The following is a 7,415-nucleotide window of genomic DNA, read 5'->3' on the forward strand; positions in this document are numbered from 1 at the left end:
GGGAGATTTAAAGCCCAGGAGGCTATATAAACAATCCTTGTTAGTTTTTACGAATTTACTGCCCCAGCCCAAATTCTGTTTAGAATTCCTTACTGACTGAAGTTCCCACAGTTAAGTTTCCTTTGTCCTGTCAATTTCTCCCACATTTATTGGCTCTTTGTCTAAAATGAAACTGCCTGCTTCGGTCATTTCTTCGGGTCTCAATTTCATTAATTCACATCTGTGTTTACATTATAAGACCTTGTTGTGTTTTGTTTTGTTTTTCTCTCCTGTTAATCTGTTTCAATTAAATATAACTCTTAGTCCAACTGGAAGATATTCAGGGTAGAGAAGATTTTTTCCTTCCCTTTAAGATGAAGAAGGTGGGACTGGGAGAGAGTAAATATTTACTTAATTAAGATCACATATAACCTTGGTGGAAAAAACTAAAAATAAAATCTAACTTTCATGAAACGTAACTAATTCTTTTCTCTATCCGATATACCTCATAGCTTCTCAGATCTACACACAAATACATACTCAACACACATTTGCCAAAAAGATATGCATATATCTTAGATTAGGTTCTAATAAGAATTCAGATATATTCATAAAATCTAAACAGATATGTTGCACTTTGCTTTTGACAGTTTGGTTTCTTAAGTATATTGGAAAATACATGTAAGTACTCATGTAAAAATCATTTTTTGTATTTGCTTGGACAAGGAATTGAAATAAATATTTAATATGAAAAACTATAAATTTTTAATATTAGAAAAATTCTGCTTGTTTTTCTTCTAAAATAGCAAAGGGAAAATAATATTTTTAGATGCATATATACATATTTATGTACTCATGTATATTTTAAATCATGAATGAAAATAAAGCAGAATATTGAGAGAATTTATGCTTAAAAGAATTTTGAGTAAGAAGGCTTTTATATAATCTGCTATTTCTTTTGAACCAACATACCTATGGTTGTATGCTTGGAATAATTTTATTTCATTTAAAGATTTTATTTGTTTATTTGTCATAGAGAGAGAGCATAAGCAGGCAGAATGGCAGGCAGAGGCAGAGAGTGAAGCAGACTCCCTGCCGAGCAAGGAGCCAGATTCAGGACTCAAACCCAGGACCCTGGGATCATGACCTGAGCTGAAGGCAGTTGCTTAACCAACTGAGCCATCCAGGTGTCCCTGCTTGGAGTAATTTTAAATGGCAGTAACTCAAAACACAGAAATTTGAAGCACAAACTCAACTGAAGTAGAGCACTTTTGTTTTTGCAAAGTAGCAAGACTCCAGTAGAGTGTTCTACAGAAATACCTGAAGACAGCTATTAACAAAAGCTGATAACTCAGGTGGATTTAAAGGAAGGAAGGAGACAAAGAAGGGTAGGAGGGAGGAAGAAAGCAAAGAGGATTTAAGGGCAAAAATAAGAGACCAGACATCAGTTTAATTTTAAAAGTAGTATGGTTGCTGTAATCTGACATTCCTGTTGTGAAGGAGAAACGTATGCTTAAGTAAAATACTAACTAAACTTAACCAACTGTAAGTATATATATACCACATTTGTGTGTGTGCATATACATGTATGATTTTATATATATATCTATATTTATATTTATATTTATATTTATATTTATATTTATATATATTCTCAATCATTGTTTTACTGGCTGTATCCAGGGCAGGTTTCTTTAGTGTAGTGCTTCACACACCAGGTGGTGGGTAGGACATTCCACATGATGTGAAATGAAATTGACTTTCTAGTTACATATTTAATCTTTATTCTGTTTTCATGCATGTCTCTTACTGAGCAAAATACATTAGAACGATAGTTCTTGTGAATTCCTTTACATTAGTAAAATCACCTCTCAGTGTATGTGCATGCAGTGTATGTTCATGGAACTATGTCAATAATAATTCAGTAATTCAATAATAAATCAATAATAAATTCAATAATAAATATATAAATTCAATAAATAAATAATAAATTCAATAATAAATAATTCAGTAATTCAATAATAAATAAATTAAAATAAAGTAAATTTACAGAAAATGTTTACCATCCTTTTTGCTAGAGAAAACTAACAAGAATTCAGGTCACAATTATTTGTGGGCAAGAAGGGAAACTTAGTATCTCTTAGGGACATCTTTCCAGAGCTTATAAATACAGGGAGGCTCATTCAGTTAAGCCTCTGATTGTTGGTTTAGGCTCAGGTTATGATCTCATGGGTCAGGGGATGAGGCCTGCTGTGGGGCTCCTCAGCGGGGAGTCTTGCTTATAGATTCTCTCCCTCTGCCCGTCCCCTGACTCATGCACATGTATGCTCTTGTTCTCTCTCTAAAATAAATAAATAGGTTTTAAACATTTTTTAAAAAATGCAAGCTAGGGTTAGCAAACTAACTAGCGGGCCAAATGTTGTCTAACACCTATATTTTTAAGTCCACTTTTATTGGAATACAGCCATAGCTACATAGTGTCTATAAAAGCTTTTCACCAAAACAGAAGGTTTAAGTTGTTAGAACAGAAACCTTATGGTTTCCAAAGTTGTGTCCCCCCCCCGCCAACCATTTACAGAAAATGTTTACCATTCTCTTTGCTGGAGAACACTGACAAAAATTCAGGTCACAATTATTTGTAGACAAGAAGAGAAACCTAATATCTCTTAAGGACATCTTTCCAGAGCTTATAAATAGTTGTTACACTTCAGAATTTTCTCAGTTGATAGAAAAAGGTGCCACTGTATCACTTTTTTTTTTTTAAAGCATGAATGCTAAAATATACTTTATATCTGTTTCTTCAAATTGGGCCTTTTTCCATTCCTAAAGAAGGTGAATGACCTTGGCAAAGTCACTTACACTCTTAGACTTGGCTTACTTATACCAAAATAACTAAAATAAAGACTAGAATATCTTATACAGTTCTGTTTTATGCCTGCATATGTTCCATATTTGGGAAATGACCCTCAGTGAGTGATAATTGCTTCTCTTCGCACATATTGTGGCAGGATATATCTTGCAAAAGTTTGACTCTATAAAGTAACACCAATACACAAGTATTTATTGGTCTTTGCAAATACACACACACACACACACACACACACACAAGTACATAAGCATGTGTACGTGTATGCTTATACAAACATATATCTAAAAACAATAACATAAATATAAATATAAGGAAGATATAAACAATTACTGGCTTAATATCAAATGAGAGAAAAAATAAAAATGAAGGTGTAGACAAACTGTGGCTGATATGTAAGGGGTGCTAAGTGATAGAATTTAGACAGGATTGTGGCCAGTGATCTCATTGTTAGACCATGGCACTAGGTTCAAGAGTGTGGGCTTAAGATCCAAGTGGGGAAGAGCTTTACTGTATTACATGGTTCAAGAAACCTAAACCTCTTTGGATATCTTTAAATATGAATGTTCTAGTGCCCTAGCCTTCATTTTAACCATGTCTTTTTGATCCTCTAAATATTATGAACTTTGTCCATAAAAATCTATGTTCTTCATGGGAAGACCATGGATTTCTATTTTTATATTCCTAATATCTAGCCATGTACTTAGCAAATATTAAATTCATATTTATAGGATAAACAAAAAATAAGAAGAATTGAAATTACATGGAAATGGGAAGGAATAGATGAGAATTAACAAAATGGATCCCTTATAATTACTACAAATTGCTGGAATCATTATGCTGTATTGACAGCTTTATGTAATATTTATCATTTAGTTTTGAATGTTATACAAATAAATCAGTGACTAGAATTTATTCAAAATACAAGTTCCTGGTAGGGAAATTAAAAAAAAAAATCTATTATTTTTAGAATACTCAAGATTTGTCCTTGAAGTGAGTATCTACAATATTCAATATTTTTTAAAAAAAAATCAGAATTTGTGAGATTTTGATCTATATATTTAAGGAGAAAAAAAGAAAATAAGGGGAATCAGTCTTGTTACCATAGAAAATCTATAGTACAGGTATTATGTTATGGCTGAAAAAATAATTTTATATAGTTACATGTTATTAACTTCTAGTATAGTTTTTACTAAGTCATTAAAATATTATCTTTCCCCATGATAGAGAGAAATGGTAATTGTGACTATTCTATTTACCATATTTCATTATTTTCAAAGTAAAAAAAAAAAAAGAGAGAGAGAAAGATTATAAAATGAAAAACACTTATCTTCCATTACTTGAACAATCTTGTCCATGAGAAAGTTCAGGGGTGGACCCGGGCCAAAGATGTGGAGGCAAGAACCAGAAAAGAGATAGACATTCTGACCTATAGCCTGGGCCACTCAGGGCAAATTACAGGATTTTATGATTGTGTGAGGTAAAAGAGTAGATTTAAGTTAAAATCAGGCTCTTTTCAACACCAAAACTTCTCATATAGCTGAAGGGCCCAAACAGTAGGGTGCTTCAGTCAGTTGTGATATTCAGAGTCCTATCCTGTTTTCTGTCATGTTGGATTCATTCAGGCCCCAGTAATGAACACTGAGGTAAAAAGACAGAAGCTATCAATGCTTAGTAGAAAGTTCTCAGCAATAGGACATGAAGTCAATTATAGGAAAGAAAATCTAGAATCTTAACAAAGGCATAAAGCCAATCTTAAAGCCTGGGTTGGCTATTCCAACCTGGCAATGTTGAGCAGACAGCTGTAATTAAGTCACTAACCAGACTGCCATCTATACGAATTCTTTCAGCTCCACCTCTGTGGGGGTAGGATATCTCAGTAAGGGTAGGGTAAGGCAGGGGAGGGTGAGGCAGAGGTACAGTCTGAAAATGGAGGGAAGAGGATTAGCAAAATATTAATCAACTTGTGTCTTGAGGAAGCTAGGCATGGAAATTAACTCCCTATTTTTATTATTTGCTATTTGGAAATTACCTTATTAGTGTTAACAGAGAGTATAATACACCCCTCAGGCAAGATACTTAGTTTCTCAATTTAACAACACTTTGTTCTTACCCAAGCCATAGCCAAATTTTCAGTCTTTACACCTATACATAAAGTATAGCAAAAAGGGATCTATCACAGCATTGGCATCCAGAATCATTTATAACCAAAACTGCTCTCAAATGCCCTCTCTAACACTAAATTTTCACAGACTGGATCCAGAGTTTAAGGTAAGGAATCCGACCCTAGATACGCATTCTAACAACTTTAGTAAATGATGTTATAGAAGATACACTATGTTCTGCTGAAACTGCATTACAGAAATTAAGCCCTTGAAACTACACTACATAATTTGTTAACATTTCAGTGGGAGTTTTTATAAAATAAACTATTTCAGGTGATGTGGCTTTTGAGAGTAGTAACACTTGAACATATAGGACATACGAGTCTCACAACACAGTGTACTTGAATTACCAGGGGTTTTACAGATTTCTGGACTCCATGTCAAAGGGTTCTGATTTGCGGTTTGAAGACAGAGCTTGGAAACTTATTTTTAAACAAGCCAACTCAATCATTACTCTGCTGAACACCAAACAAACCAGAGATGAAAGAAAAATGCCACTGAAAGTGCTTAGGGCTGACACGGCTTGGACAGAAGAGTTAGAATATGGAGGGTCAGAGGTAGGAAGAGTCCCTTTTGATTGAGTAAAAACTGCCAAAATCAGTTTTGAAGGAAGCCACATGTTGTACCCACAGGAGAATTAAAGAGAGTGGGAGATCATGATAGAGCTTTTATCTTGGGCAAAACTGATGAGGTGACAGAGCAGTGATGAGTGAAACTAGCAGAGAGAACATCATGCCATAAACTAGAAAATTACCCAAGTATGCCAGAAAAAAAAAAAAAAAACCATATTCAGACACTCAACTAATTATTCTTCTAGAGACTTTTGGTTTTGAAATGTTATCAAATTGTCCCAGAAAATTACCTTTAACTTGGCTCTTAAGTAGAAAGAATATACTCTAAATGTAATCCTAAATGTCCTCCCAGCATAGCTGAAAGTAAGCCCTATTGGGGGTACCTGGGTGGCTTAGTCAGTTCATCTGCCTTCAACTCAGGTTATGATTGCGCTCCCTGCTTGCCAGGGGAGTCTGCTTGTCCCTTTCCCTCTGGCCCTCCCCTCAACACATTTTTTCTCTCTATCATAAATAAATAAAATCTTTTAAAAAGAGCACACCTTATTTTTCTGCCCCCATGCATGATTTAAAATAATAAATAAATTAAACAACAAAGCCCCATTTGACTCCACACCCAAAAACTGATTACTTCATCATTTTCCCTGTGATGGGACACATATGCCATCCACAACAAATTACTAATGTGCTCTATGATATTTGCAAATAAATACAATGTATTTTTACTTGTGAGTACCATCTGCAGGATTTCAAGCATGCAAAATATTTTGATGCTTCAGGGAATTTTATATAATTGATGTTCCATTTTTCTCAGAATGGTTCAAATGACTGATTATGAAATGTCTGTCCAGTTTCCCTTACATTAAGTCTTGAAAGTAATATCCCCACTCTCTGACCTTAATTTGGGCAGGCAACCCACTTCTTCACCAGTGCCCTCTGACTTCCCCAAATTCCTGTCATTTCATAGAAAAACAGAACTCCCTAAGTTATCTAGCTAAAGGAATAGGGTTTCCTTCCAGAAGTATATGGTTGTTTTTCATTAACCACAGAAACAGAGAGATAGGAGCTTTCCTTCACAGAGAAGCTAATACCTATCATCACCACCGGTCCCTTCCTTCTGTTGCCCTGAGAACTCTCTAGGCAAAGCCAGATCCTCCTGCCAGGCTGCTGCTTTTGAACAGGAAGCCTCCTAATCATCCCAGACTTACCAGAACCATCTGGTGCTTGTGAAGTTATCTTGGAGCATTAAAAGGGAAGCTTGTAGGGCTCTCTCTGTGGAGCTGAGGCCTCAGGCCGGGAAATGAAACTGCTTTGCTTTTTCACTGAACCAGCTGAGATACCTGCCTGTAGGTGATGTACATCACACTTTTTAAAAGAGGCAGCTCCACGTGATGAAGCCACATCCTGTGACAGCAGCCCCCAGCAAGAAGTGCCAGAAAACGAAATCACACAAGGGTAGCAGCAGCCCACGTGATTCACAATCAGCATTGAGGACTTTTCTCATATGGAAGAACTTGTGAACAAGTCAGATGAGCTGGGATGCCAAATTGAGAGCAGTGGAATGGGGGAAATTTTTAAAGGGCCTCTGATGAGCTACACCCTACCTCAAAGTCTTGTCTCTATTTTCAGTTTGATCCCTATACTAACCTCAAAAGTTAATTTTTGGATTTTACAGTATACTTTTCAGAAACAAAGCTGCAGAGCCAAAAATTCTTCAATACATTTTCTCTCATGCTCATAAATACCAACACATTTAGCAGCCAGAAACCATTAATTCCATATGTGGGCTTGGGTTGTCATTGAATACAAAGACATGTGACCACTAGACCATAAGCT

The 7,415-nt window shown here is 35.4% G+C and overlaps 1 long non-coding RNA gene across 1 annotated transcript in view; it reads right to left on the reverse strand.

Annotated features, from left to right (window-relative positions):
* The window catches only part of LOC309846179, a 431,730-nt gene extending 424,860 nt beyond the window's left edge, over positions 1–6,870 (reverse strand). The window contains exon 1 of the long non-coding RNA XR_014301764.1: positions 6,788–6,870. This is a non-coding gene — a long non-coding RNA (uncharacterized lncRNA). The remainder of the gene's footprint in view (positions 1–6,787) is intronic.
* Between the last annotated feature and the right edge of the window lie 545 nt (positions 6,871–7,415).

The sequence above is a fragment of the Mustela nivalis genome, assembly GCF_964662115.1.
Source record: "Mustela nivalis genome assembly, chromosome: 13".
Classification (NCBI taxonomy): domain Eukaryota; kingdom Metazoa; phylum Chordata; class Mammalia; order Carnivora; family Mustelidae; genus Mustela; species Mustela nivalis.